Here is a 14,752-nt window from a genome sequence, read left to right on the forward strand (position 1 = left end):
TGGGAGGGCTGCTCGTGGGGCCCGCTGGCGCCTCCTCCCCGGTGCAACCGCTGGGCGAAGGGGCTTCGCTGCTGCAGACGCGCCGTGTCCCCGCGCGGCCCCCGTCCACCTCCCCGCGGCCTCCACGCCGACCGAAAAGTTTCTCACGGGCGGAATTCCGGGCTCCGCGACCCGCAGCGCCGAGGGCGCGCGCCCCTGGGGTGGCCGGCCGGCCCGCGGGGCCTGGTGAGTGTCCCCCACCCCCCAGTCGCAGCGCCCCAGGGTCCCGGCCGTTGCTGTGGCAACGCGCCGGCAAACGGGCCGCAGGGCCTCCCGCTGCGGGCGGGCCCGCCTCGCCAGTCAGTGTCTCTGGGGGCCCAGCCGTTGGGACCTCGTATCCTTCGGGTCCGGTGTTCAGGGTGGTCCCTCTCTGCCCCGTTTCAGCTCCACCTTCTCACCTCCACCCATCCTGGGACCTGACCCTTTTTGGAAGTTTAAGGTGAACTTACTGTAGGGTAAGTGTGATTTGGAAAAAGGAACACATCCTTAACATTTGACATTGCGCCCTCTCCCCCGCCCCCCCCGTTTCTCTCTTTTTTAATCTCCTAGCGCCTGGCTCCTAGTAGGGCCTTAATATGTGGGACTTCTTTCAGCACTTGATGCAGTCCCTTGCACACAGTGGACGCAATCCGAGGAGCTAGTATGGCTTAAGAGCAGCCCCTTACTGGCTACGTGGGTAGGAAATTTAAGCACTCTTCTCTCATTCCTCATCTGTCAGTGCAGGTTGTAATTTCTCCCAAAGTTGTGGGCTTGAAAAAGCCTGTGTGTGAAACTGCTTTGTGAACCGTGAATGTAAAGCACTTGGGAGTTCGTCCTAAGGGATTTTTGCATACTGCAAGTGGTTTGATACTCCTGGTCCCACAGCACCAGCTAAGACAGTCCTTTTTTGTTCGACCACCAAACAGCTCCAATATCCAACCAGAAAATAGGGTTGCCATGCATTGGAGGAGGGCTCTGTGAATGCAAAAAGAAACACCAACACATTCTGAACCTAAACTTCCTCCTTGCGTAATGCACTCTCCCTGCCCCTCCTTCCCTGGGCTTCACATTACAACCGGTATGCAGATATTTCATTTCACACATTTAAATTTCTAGCCCAACATTGAAATCTAGAGATTTAAAGCTCTAGCGTTTCTATCTCAATGAATCACACCATCATCCCCTCCAGTTTGCAAGCCAGGAATCTTAGACTCTTTCTTCACACCTGCCGCTTCCTCTCCTTCCATCTCTAAATTATCATCAAACCAATGCTCATCTGTTCATTTTATCCTCAAACCGATCCTCAATCCACTTAGTTCTGTCCCTACCACTGGTACCCTACACCAAGCTACCATTATCTCTTGCCTGGTCTCCTAACTAGTCCAAAGGCATTTATCCCATCCTGTTCATGTTCCTATCTGTTCTTTGCACTGCAGCAAGAGTAATCTTTTAAAAATTAAAATTTGATTATGATACCTCATTTCTCCTCCATCGCCCCCTGCTTAAAACCTGTCAAGACTTTTTGTTCTTAGGATAAAAATATAATTTCTTTTATTTTTTAATGTTTATTTATTTTAGAGAGAGAGAGAGACAGAGCTTGAGGTGAGGAGGGGCAGAGAGGGGGAGACACAGAATCCGAAGCAGGCTCCAGGCTCTGAGCTGTCAGCACAGAGCCTGACGCAGGGCTCAAACCCATGAACTGTGAGATCATGACCTGAGGTGAAGTCGGACGCTTAACCAGCTGAGCCACCCAGGCTCCCCAAAGATACAATTTCTTAATATGGCCTACAAATTGGGTACTGTATACTATAACATCCAGATCAAGATAGTTTTGAGAGCAAAAGACAGTGCTATTATTTACACTGGGACTGTTCCCTAGCATTCTGGGGCAGATGGCTACTCGACCTATAAGGCCCTGTGGCATCTTCGTTTCTCCAGCCAGATCTTACACTAGCCTCCCCTGGTTCTCTGTGTTCCAATTACACTGGCTCTTTTCCAGTCCTTTGTCACCATTTTCCCTCCTACTAAGGGCCTTTGCACGTGATCTTCTCCCTGCCAGGTGTGCTCTTCCCTCTTCTCTTTGGTCTAGTTAACTCTTGCTCATCCTTAGACCAAATGCTTCCCCAGGAAAACTGCCTCTGACCACTCCATCTAGGACAGACCCCCTTCGGGTATAGGCTCTTCTGACACCGGCTCTCTTTCCTTGCACTTATCACAATTGCAGTATTATTTGTCTCCGTGACTGGCACATAGGATGTAGTTAGTGAATACTTGAATGTCTGACTTACAAGCATTTCCATTGTCATTAGTCTCTGAAAACATCACATCGTGGTTAAGAGCACAGACTGCAGAGGTACACAGATGGGATGCTTGGATTTGAACTTCAGACACCCCACAATTCCTTATCTGAAATCTGTGGGGCTAGTTGTATGTTAAAGTTAAGAGTGTGTCTGATTATAGAAAGATAACATGGTGTGTATACTGTACCACTTCTAAGTGGGGTCTGGGGCAGCACTGTGTAATCAAACACATTAATTTTTCTTTAGTGAGATGACATCACTCTAAGTGGGATAAAGGCTGTACGTAGTTTTGCATCTGTTCAGGTCAGGTTTTGCCAACAAATGAGTTTGCTACAAATTTTTGAGAACACTGTTTGGATTTTAGGCTTTCATGTGAGTCTGTTACAGCATAACCTTGAGGTAATCACTTAACTTCTCGGTGCCTGAGATTCCTCAACGGTAAAATGAAGAGGGTTATAGCACCTGCCGACCTGACAAGTTCCATTTATGTTTTTGTGAGGAATATGTGTGTTACTATGAGCTGGTCCTTGAACAATGTGGGGTTTAGGGGCACCAATCCCCCACACAGTCAAAAATCCATGTATAGCTTTTGACTCCCCCAAGTGTAACTACTAATAGCCTACAGTTGATCAGAGACCTCACCGATAACATAAACAACATGTATTTTGTGTGTTAGATATATTATATACTGTATTCTTACAATAAAGCAAGCCGGAGAAAATGTTATTAACAAAATCATAAGGAGAGAAAATACATCTATAGGACTGTACTCTATTTATTGGAAAACATCCACATGTAAGTGGTTCCACACGGTTCAAACCTGTGTTGCTCAAAGGTCAGCTGTACATGTTATTGGCTTAGAACAGTGAATGCGCCTGGGTGGCTCAGTCAGCTAAGCATCTGACTTCAGCTCGGGTCATGATATTGTGGTTTGTGGGTTCAAGCCTCACATCAGGCTCTGTGCTGACAGCTCAGAGCCTGGAGCCTGCTTCAGATTCTCCATCACCCTCTCTCTCTGCCCCTCCCCCACTCGAGCTCTGTCTCTGTCTCAAAAATAAACATTAAAAAAATATTTAAAAAAAGAACAGTGAATGGTCTTTAGTCATTGATATAGTAGGGTCAGCTCTTATATCATTTTATTAACTTCATTACAATCCACATTGTTTATCAGCTGTAATTTATTTACAATTTACTTATTGTTGGATATTTATATTTCATGTACAAATATATGAAGAGATGGACGTCTTTATATTTAAATATTTTGACTAGATTTTTGATAACTGATTAAGATCAGTTCCTAAAAATGCAATTACAGTCGAAGTGCAGGGTCATTGGGACTACTCTTGAAACATATGGCCGCCTTCAGAAAGATTATACCAGGTCACCATCCCATCCTACCATCAGTTTTGTGACGCCTGTGTTTGCATTATTATTTTTTTAAAAAATCTTTGCTAATTTCACAGGTAAAAATAGTACCTCCTTATTTTGACTCAGATCTTTCATTACTGAGGTTTTAAGCATTAAAAAAATCTCATTGTTAGCTACTAGATATTTCTTTTCTGTGAATTACCTGCACAGACTCTATGATGGCTTTTGTATTGGAGTCTCAGTTTTTTAAATTCAATGGTTTGTTTGATTTCTGCTTCCCGCAGCCCAGGCAGGAGCCAGTATGCTGGGCTTTGGCTGGAATTAGTTGGATAGGTATCCCTGGAGCCTGGGGCGAGTTGTTACTTGCCCTCAAGCTACAGAGCAAAGTGGAAAGCAGCGTTTCAGAGGCTGTTTCTCAGGGAAAATCTGAAATCAAGACCAAGCTGACCTGTGTTTATCTGAATCTTCAGTCTAACAGGACTTGGAAGAAAGAGGGCTCACAGGAGGTAGGAGGCAAAAGACTGAGGCAGAGGAAGGAAGCAGAGTGATTCTGAAAGCCGGGAGAGAGAAGCTGTAACCTCTTTTTTGTAGGGACCCTATAATTTCTTTTATGGATGAAGAGGGGGAATATTGAGGGTACCATCTTGACCAGACACTAAGTTGTGTGGACTCTTGATAGAATAAGGACATTATTCTATCCCTTCTTTGTCATATGGGAATATCCCCAACTGCCATTTTGCTTAATTAATGATGGTTTTTGATTTCTAGAAATTGAAATAATTCTGTGTTGTCTACCTATTAATCTTTACCTTTTTGATTCATTGCCTTTATGCTTAGAAAGCCCTTTCCATGCAGAGACCAAATAACTGTCTGCATTTTCTTTAAAAATGGTAGTTTGTGATGTCAGTCAAGGAAGGGTTCGTGGAAGTGACTAAAAGACAGTTGAGTAGTGTGATTTCCAATCAAAATGCAAAAGATGCTGATACAAAGGGAGATACTCATGTCATCTTCATGTCCCCTTGAAGATAGAGCTTACGTGCTACAAGCGAACTCTGAGGAAGACTTTTTCTGATGGGGTCTGTCACACATTGTGAACTTGGATAGTCGGGTCCTTAGATACTTTTTGGAAGTGTCCTGAAAGGAGAAGATGTGATCTCTGAAGATTCTCTCTCCTTCTTTTGCCCTAAATATGATCCAATTTAGTATTTCAAGCACTCATAGTTGTTAGATACTGAGAAATGATTTCCCTGTTTTTAAAAGAGGCTTAAGAGAAAGGAAAATGTAATGTAATATTAATTGCTGACCTTCTTGGCACTGGTAAATTAGTATATTTTAAGAGGTGCTTCCAAAAGACTTTTCCTACCTGCTGAGCTCTAGTATGGATCAATGAGGCAAATTGTGTTTAGCTCAGATCTGTCTTATGGCTCCAGAATGTGAAGAGTGGATAACTTACTGTTAAACCTTATTGATCTATTCTTTCTTAGTTTATTAACTAAAATAAATTGTGGAGTATGAGAAACTAGTCACTTCACAAACTCACGCAGTTTTGTTGACCTGAAGTTCTTTTTCTTTTTCACCTGAAATTATTCCAGAAAGGTTTATTTTTAATTTTTTAAATGTTTGTTTATTTTTGAGAGAGAGAAAGAGAAAGAGAGAGAGAGAGAGTGAGTGGGGGAGAGGCAGAGAGCGAGGGAGACAGAATTGGAAGCAGGCTCCAGGCTCCTGAGCTGTCAGCACAGAGCCTGTTGCAGGGCTCCAACTCACAAACCATGAGATCGTGACCTGAGCTGAAGTCAGACACTTAACCGACTGAGCCACCCAGGCGTCCCTATTTCAGAAAGATTTATAAGGTGAAGGCCAGTGACTTCTATAATTAATCAGAATATCATTTCTACTTATAAGGGACTAATTATCTTTCTAAATAACAATTGATGTGTCAGTTTGAATGCCAATGAGAATGTGCTATTATATTTTGATAAAGCAAAAAGAAACAGCTTTCTGTTGACAAAGATAAATTAATTTAGAAATATTGTTACCATTTACCTTAATTTTTTATCTAAATTGTTTTGTAAACATTACCCACTATTATAAACATTCATTCAACAAATATTTATTGGGTACATATGATGTTCCAGGCACAATTCTAGAATACTGTGTTATATTTTCACTTGTACAAAGTTTGCTTCTGATTAAGTATTCTTTTTTTTAAATTTTTAATGTTTATTTTTGATAGAGACAGAGTGCAAGTGGGGGAGGGCAGAGAGAGAGAGGAAGACACAGAATCTGGAGCAGGCTCCAGGCTCTGAGCTGTCAGCACAGAGCCCGATGTAGGGCTTGATCTCAAGAACCATGAGATCATGACCTGAGCTGAAATTAGATGCTTAACCAACTGAGCCACCCAGGCACCCCTGTGATTCAATATTCTTAACATGAGCTGTACTTATTTGGAAAAATTGGTCGTTTGGACTCACACATATTCATTCAGGGAATCTAAGAAAAACCTTCTAGAAGATGTTCATCCGGTGTCTAAGCTTGAGAGGCTGGTAATTGAAAGTCCTACACTGTTACTTTGTCATTATCATGGTGGAATGCTCACGTGCAGCGACAGAGCTTGCTGGGAGAGAAACCGTTTACCATTTACCAAAGGCAGTGCATCTGAAGCTCAGGTCCTTACACCTGAATTCTTTCAAGTCTGTTTGCTGTTAGCAGATCTAACATAGAGGCTCGTCTATCTGCTCTTGGGAGCTCAGCTTGCAACCAGCTGAGATATCGGGAAGAAAGCAAATATTTATCCTTGGACGTTTTTCATGGAAATCAAATTAATTTTTCCTCTCAACCTTCTTTATGTTGGTGTTCAGTTTATGACAATAAAATTCAATGCTTTTCATATTTGTTATGAAAGTAAACACCAATGTGCAACAGTGATTTTCAAGTTAGCTTAATTGCTTTTCTGTTACAGCTCTTTGATGGTACATATGTTATAATATGTACACTTAGCTCATTTTTTATAGTTGTGCCTTTTTTATTGAGATGTAATTACATACTATAAAATTCACCCTTTTAAAGTGTGCATCAAGTTTTTAGTATATCACTGGGGTTTGCAGCCATCACCACTATCTAATTCCAGCATGTTTCATCACCTTAAAAGAGAAATCCCACATCTGTTAGCAGTCAACCCCCAACTCCCCTCCCCCAGCACCTGACAAACACTAATCTACTTTCCCTCTCTATGGATTTGCCTATTATGTAAATGGAACCATGCAATATGAGGCCTTTTACATTTGGTTTACTTCACTTAGTACAATGTTTTTGAGGACATTTACTTATTGTTGGGTATTTATATTTCAACATTCTGTTGTAGCACGTGTCAGTACTTCATACCTTTTCATGACCAAGTAAAATTCCGTTGTATAGATACACCACCTTGTGTGTATACATTCATCAGTAGATGGCCATTTGTGCTGTTTCCTTTTTTGGCTCTCATGAAAATAGCTGTGATGAATATTTGCATATGAGTTTTTATGTGAACATATGTTTTCATTTCTCTTGAATATATACCTGAAAGTGAAATTGCTGGTAATATAATAACTGTATGTTTAACTTTTTGAAGAGTGTCAAAGTGTTTTCTGAAGAGGCTGCACCATTTTACATTCGAACCAGAAATGTGTAAGTGTTCTCATGTCTCCATATAATCATCACCGCTTGTTTCTTGTCTTTTTGATTATTGCTATCCTAGTAGGTATGAAGAGGTACGTCATTACATTTCAATTTGCATTTTCCTGATGACTAATGATGTTGAACATCTTTTCATGTGTTTATTGTGATTTATATATCTTCTTTGGAGAAATATGTATTTAAATCCTTTGTTTTTTTAATTTAGATTATCTATTTTATTGTTTTGTTGCTAGAGTTCCTTATATATTCTGATATTCTGGATACTAGACCCTCATCAGATAGATGTTTTACAAATATTTTCTCTCATTACGTAGATTGTCTTTTTACTTTCTTGGTAGTGGCCTTTGAGGAACAAAAGTTTTTAATTTTATGAAGTCCAGTGTGTCTATTTTTGTTTGGGTTGCTTGGCTTTAGGTTTCCTATCTAGAAAACTGTTGCCTAACTCCAGGTCACAAAGATCTACCTGTATGTTTTCTCTTAGGGTTTTTGTAGTTTTAGCTCTTACATTTAGGTCTTTGATCCATTTTGAGTTAATTTTTGTATACATGTGAGGTAGGAGTCCAAATCCATTCTTTTGTGTGGGATATCCAGTTGTCCCAGCACCATTTGTTGTACACCTCACCTTATTTGTCAACTGGTAAGTCATGTTTTGGGGAAACAAAATTTGACTGATTTCTTGTCATCTCAATTAGATGCCGCCATTCTACGCATTGGACATTCCAGGCAAAGGAGCATCTGTATTGCTAGCTAGGAGCTAGGACTTTGGATCCACATTTCTCTGTAGGCTTGTAGCTTGGTGAATTGCCCTGTAGGAGATAGAAGCTTCAGGCCTGCTTCCCTCTCTAATACCAGAAGGCCTCTAAATGGACCTATATGGCTACCTCCTGGCCATCTTTTCTCTGAATTATAACCTCATCAGATTCTCATCTGACCCCTGGGGAAGTTGCTTCCTCCCTTCTTTAGAAAGGCCCTAAAATCTCCCTTCCAGCCTTATGGGAGGAACAGAAGAGCCATGTGAACCTTTCCCCAAAGAAAAGAGGGTGATATGATACTCAAACAGAGCTTTTCACCTCTTTGTGCCTCCCATTGAAAGCTCTTGTCTCTGCACTTATGACCTAAGTGAGACTTGGCTGATTTCAGAACTTCTTTTCCTTGGAATGGAATGATAAAGAAGGGAGCTTTGTGTTCCTCCCAGGGATTCAAGTGGTAATGGGGAAGAAGCTTAGGATTGGGGTCAGGCTCACCTGAGTTCAAATTTTGGTTCTCTACATCTCTATCTTGGGTTTCTTTGTTTGTAAAATAGGGTTTATAATCCCAATTTTTGAGGATGATTTTGAAGGACAAAGTATCATATGTAAAGTAACTAACAAATTTGGAGCCCCTAAGTAAACGCAGGTTTCCTTTCTCTCTTTTTCAAATTATCTGGGAAATTTGAATAAGTCTGTACAAATACATTTAAAAAAAAAAACTCAAAAAAAAACTTCCACAGAATCTTAGAGTTGGAAGGGACCTTCATATTATGACTATAATACTTTGTTGAGGGGCACCTGGGTGGTTCAGGGGGTTAAGCATTTGAATTTGACTCTGGTCATGATCTTGCAGTTCACGAGTTTGAGCCCTGTGTCAGGCTTATTGCTGACAGCTCAGAGCCTGGAGCCTGCTTCGAATTCTGTGTCTCCCTCCCTCTCGCTCTCTCTGACCTTCCCCTGCTCACACTCTATCTCTTTCTCTCTCAAAAATAAACATTTAAAATTTTTTAAAAAATGTTTTATTTATTTCTAGGAGAGAGAGAGAGAGACAGCGTGAGCAGGGGAGGGTCAGAGAGAGAGGGAGTCACAGACTGAAACAGGCTCCAGGCTCTGAGCTGGCAGTCAGCACAGAGACCGACGCGGGGCTCGAACCCACGAACCGCGAGATCATGACCTAAGTGAAAGTCGGACAATTAACCAACTAAGCCACCCAGGCACCCCTAAAATTTTTTAACAAAATACTTTGTTGAATCTGCCAGAGCCCTTTTCATGTTTATCTACCTGATTTATTCAGTTAGTATTGATCACTTACTGCATTTCAGGCACTGTTCTCTACATGTGTGTCATAAGTCAGTGAAGGAGAGATGACAGGCATGCATGACACAAAGCCTGATGCATGGCTGTCCCTTCACTCATCCTCACTTCTCCCGTTTGTTCATTCACTTGCTAAATTATGAGCCAGACGCAATTGTAGATTCTTGGGATACAGTGATACAGCCTTTGAGCTCATGGTCTCTTGTGGAGGGAAGTAAACCAAGAAATTACAATATCCTGTGGGAGGTGCTACAGAGGTGCTATGGGAGTTGGAGGAAAGCATTCTCCAGTCTGCTTGGGCAAGTCAGGGAAGGATGAGGCAAAGAGGAAAGGAGTCTGAGGCAGGAGGACAGCAGGCCTGAAGGCTTGAAGGTGGGAGAGAGTATTCTTTAAGCAAGTTGATACCCAGGGGAATAATCACACATAGTAAGTAGATAGGATAGTAGTGCCCAGCTTAAAAAGAGCCTGTTATGCGGGGCTGAATTTGAGGTCCGTTTTGATGGTGAAAACAAGCACAATTTGTAGTTAAGAATTAAGATCTATCTTGGTTTCATTCTTCTATTAAGCCTAGCTTTAAAAAAAAATCTTTTCTTTGTCTTTTGTCTTTAGCATTTCTCCCAAGTATCTGCTATTTTAGGCCTTTGCCTTGGTGATTCTCTTCATGTGACGTCTGGCCATTTTGATATCATCCTAAGTTACTAGCCTATCTACTTTGGGGTTATAGCTCATGGAGAACTCCCTCTGTGTCTGTATACTTTCTCTGGACGAGTCTATTTCTGGTTTGCCGCAGGACTCAGTCAGCAATGGGAAAGACCCACCATATTGGCTGAGAGCTGGTAGGGAGAGGGCTGTTAGAGTGGGGCCAGGTACATGGAGAAGGCCCTGGAACCATAGGTGCTGTCAACCGGCGCTTCTGATGTGGCCATAGCTCTAGCCTCTCTTCTGCTCTTCTCCTGCAGTCACTCACTCATCGACTCTGCTCCAGGGTGGTGTCTCCCTGGCCTCTCTTGCTCTGCCTTATTCAGAGTAACTGAGGGATTGAGGAGTGGCCCCAAGGCTCAGGAATTAGCCTTGTTAGTGGCAGCCACGCTCCACGCATCCAGTCACTTATTCCCTCAAGGAATACCATATGTTTGCACATATAGGTGGATTAGGAGGAAGTTAACNAGAGGTCAGTCATGTGGGAGTTTGTTCGGAGATCCTCCCTACATTGTAAATCATTGAAGAAATTGGCCTTGGAAAGAAGATTGGTTACAGGTGGGAAGGGAGAAGGGAGGGTGTGATAGCTATTTTCAAATATCCAAAAGGTTAAGTAGAGTGGACGAGGTACCAGATTTTGGTCTGGAATTCTGGCACTACCTCTTACTAGCTTTTTTTTTTTTTAATATGAATTCTTTTAAGCCTTAAATAATTCTGTGATTTAATAAATGTAGCAGGCAGTGCCTCTACCGATTAGATCTGGATTCTTGAGGCAGATTGAGTGGCAGCTTTTTAGCATTTTGAGCTCAGCCACTAGTGAATTGAAGTTGTAATAGCTGTATTTATTATACCCAGAATTGAATGAGTTATTAATAAACCATTCCTTAGTTCCATATTATCTCTGTTTTACAGACTAATTTTTTTCAATAGGATTTCCTTAATTGTATCAAATGTTTCATTCCTAGAATGCTTAACACGTCTGATTGGTATAATCTCCAGGGAAACTAGACAGTCTTAATTACATCTAGTGTTTTGATTTCATTTGATTCTTTAGATGAGATTAAAAGTAATTTATTTTAAAGACTATTACTACTCTCTGTATACCTATGCTTACTGCAATTTGGAAAGCTTTGGTCATATTACATTTACATTAACAGTATATCAGATAATTTAGGTGGTGAACTAGTATATAGGGTGGTTAACTTCTTTCAGAACAAAAAGCTTGATGACACTATGTTTTTCACTACCCTCTCCCCACTTTTCCCATCATTATCTTTTGATAGCATTGATTTATATTTTCTGTTCATATAGCCATTTCCATACTATATGTTAAGACTTGCTCCCTAGCATGCAGAGGTTCTAGGATTTGACTCTCTGAAATATCTGTTTCCTAGTGAATGAATGTTGGTCATAATTTGTAAAGCATAAGACTTTTAGTTCTAGATGCTCTTTTTCATTAGAGATACTGGCAAGCTGAATTTCATCTAGAGGAGGGTGAAGCATCTTTACATGAGATGAGGGAGAGCTAAGGGTATTGGAGATGTAGAAAAGATGGCTTGCCTCTAGGAACAAGTGGACATGCTCTTTTTCTTCATATCTAAAAGACTGAGAGCTATTTTTTTAATTTTTAAAATGTTTATTTTTGAGAGAGAGAGAGAGCAAGCAAGCAGGGGAGCAACAGAGAGAGGGGGGGACAGAGTATCCAAGGTAGGTTCTGCTCTGATAGCAGGAAGCTCAACGTGGGGCTTGAACCCATGAACCCTACATAGATCATGACCTGAGCCAAATTTGGTTGCTCAACAGACTGAGCCACCCAGGCACCTCCTAGAAGACTGAGACCTATTAAAGAGGGATTAGGCAGGGGCAGCTGGGTGAGTTCAAGCCTTGCATCTGGCTCTGCACTGACAGCTCAGAGCCTGGAGCCTGTTTTGTATTCTGGGTCTCCCTTTCTGTCTGCCTCTCCCCTGCTCACGTTCTGTCTCTGCCTCTCTCTCTCAAAACTAAATAAACATTAAAATAATTTTAAAAACTAAAGAGGGACTAGGCATATCCATAGGAAGACCAAGCATGACCAGTAGGAATATTTGTAGGGAAATAATTTTGGCTCAGTCTGAAGAGAAGCATTCCATCATGGTGTCCAATGACATGAGCTTTTGGGGAAAAGTAAAGAATGGGATCCCTGTTGTTGGAAAACTTTTAGCAGTGTCCATGTCAACATATATCAGATCTTCCATGAAAAAAATCCCAGGTACTAGATGTCCTTTGGTGTTCTTTCCATTTCCTGGATTCAGTTGGTTGCCTCCCCACTCCTGATACTGTAAATGTGGCTACTTCTCCATTTTAGGTTTTGCTTTAGTGATTTATGTGACTGACTTTATTTTCCTGAACAGCCGTAGCACAGAATGCTGTGCCTTGGTAGATAAAAACTGCCTGATATTAAATCTTTGTAGATAATTCACACAGTGGATATATACCATGTGAACATGTATACTTACACACACACACACACACACACACACACACACACCTGCTTTGTATAACGGAAAGTTATTACACTTCCATAGTTTTGTCCTTTGTTCCTATTGTTATAAAGTATCATATGCTTTAGAGACCTCTGAGTCTCATAAAAAGAAATTTTTTAATTTTGACATTTATTTATCAAATTGATTTTAAAGAATTCAGCTCTGTTAAATTTTCAAAATAGAGCCAACAAAGAGCCTTTGTGGGAGTAGGAATTAAATACTGGTGAGATTACTTGAGAAAGATTTATAAAATAATGTAGATATTCAATTAGTATCTTAGATGTTTAAGAATAGGAAGTGAGAACACTGTAGTCATTTTGGAAAGTTGTGTTTGTAGACTCACTTACCAATTGGATTGTTGAGTGCAATATTAGTGGTTTCAAAGGTCATCACAATTCATTGCAGTTCTGACCTAGGGTAATGGATATAGAGGTAAAATAAAATCCATTTTCCTTAAGAACTACTGGTTTTATGAAATGATTAAATCTGAGTTTAGAATAAAGCATTAAGTGCAGACCACGAAGAGTTCAAAAAATACTTACAGGTCCCATGAAAGAAGATTTAGTGCATTTAGCTTTCAAACAGTTTGCTCATTGTAGATGAGATGCCTTTAAATTGGTGCATGTTATCATGCCGATAAATTAATAAACTATGAGAAGATAGATATCTTCTCTTTGGAGTGAACTCATTCTCCAGGGACAGACAGCTCTCTTTCAGAGCAGACTTCTGATGTGGTAAGGCGTTAGAGAAGTCTGCTTCCGGCATGAACTTAAGCTCAGTGTGGGTGCTGTTAAAGCTTTGATTTGGTATTGTAAAAAAGAAAGTCGTCATACTCAGGGAATTTGCCCATTGATAAAGATTTAAGTTTTATAGGAGTTTTGGAATTCTTTAATACGTTTCATTCAAAGGGCCCAAAGCATATGCTTATGTGTGAATGTATCTCTCTTTCTATGCAGCCCAGGCTACTGGTTTTAGAGAATATGGGGAATGTCCTTAAGTTCCTTGGGGAGCAAGGTAAAACCTTGGCAGTCTTGGAGAAGGAACAGATGCTCTGACTGTGCTAAGTCCACATCTTCCAGAGGGTAGCCTTTTCTTCTAACTTCAGCCTGATTACTGTGCTGTGTAAATAGTCATATGTAATGATTTTTCAAATATTTGGGTATCTGATGCAAATAGCGAGCAAATGAATTTATCCCTTTGTGCCTGAACATTTTAGGGTCACACTGCTAAGTGAAAATATGATAATGAATTTCTGTTGAAAATCTCCACCGTTTATTCTCCCCTTAATAGCAAAATATCCTCATGCATCTTTCTCAACATATGATTAATAATATTGGCCACGGACAACCATTTTTGAACTATTTGAACTGCTGTGGCTTTTTAGACCCAAAGCTGGGGCACGGAACAGCTTTTTTCTTTCTCTCTTCCCTTTTCTGCCTGCTCCCTTTTTATTGCCTCCATGCTTCTCCACAGGATATATCAAGAACTCTCTGTGGAGGTCCTTACTTCATAAGCTTATTTGTAGAGTGCCAGTGGGATGGGACTGAGAAGTCATTGTTGCCATTATCAATTCCTATTAATAACTTTTAAAAAGTTCACTGAGTTACCTGAATGTTAATGTTCAGCAGTTTCCCTTCTGTCCTTTTCCTTCCATCTGTGGGAGTTTTCCACCACTTTCACTGCCGCCTTTTGGCTTATTTGTATAAACAGACTTTTCTCTCTCTTTTTTTCCTTTCCTTGCTCTTTCTCTGCTTTTCAAAAACACTGGATACCTACTGTGTGCACTGAGATAGCCTGAAGGATTCAGTGATGAATTAATGATAGGACCAGTGTCCTCAAGAGCGGTCTGGTGGTGGAGAGGTATGTACATAATATGATGGAGGATAGAGAAGCTTACGTATGCTTTGGGGGTAAGGGTGGGGAGAATAGGAGACATAAACTGATTGAGTATTTATTAATTTTGTTGTTTAATCAATGTTGTTTAATCTGCATGGATTCTAGGCATTGATTTCAGGCATTTTCATTTCAGCATGGTAGAACTTCTAGTTGGCCAGAAGATTGAAGCATGTACTTTATATCTTTAAAATATGTCCTATGATAGATTTTT

At 40.8% G+C, this 14,752-nt stretch overlaps 1 protein-coding gene across 2 annotated transcripts in view; it reads left to right on the forward strand.

Annotated features, from left to right (window-relative positions):
• The first annotated feature begins 299 nt into the window (after positions 1-299).
• STK33 (serine/threonine kinase 33) overlaps positions 300-14,752 on the forward strand; it is a 164,681-nt gene continuing 150,228 nt past the window's right edge. For both annotated transcript variants that reach the window (XM_077769176.1, XM_077769177.1), the window contains exon 1: positions 300-494. The gene's annotated coding sequence lies outside the window, so the exon portion shown is untranslated. The remainder of the gene's footprint in view (positions 495-14,752) is intronic.

The sequence above is a fragment of the Crocuta crocuta genome, unplaced genomic scaffold (assembly GCF_008692635.1).
Source record: "Crocuta crocuta isolate KB4526 unplaced genomic scaffold, BGI_CrCroc_1.0 scaffold255, whole genome shotgun sequence".
Classification (NCBI taxonomy): Eukaryota; Metazoa; Chordata; class Mammalia; order Carnivora; family Hyaenidae; genus Crocuta; species Crocuta crocuta.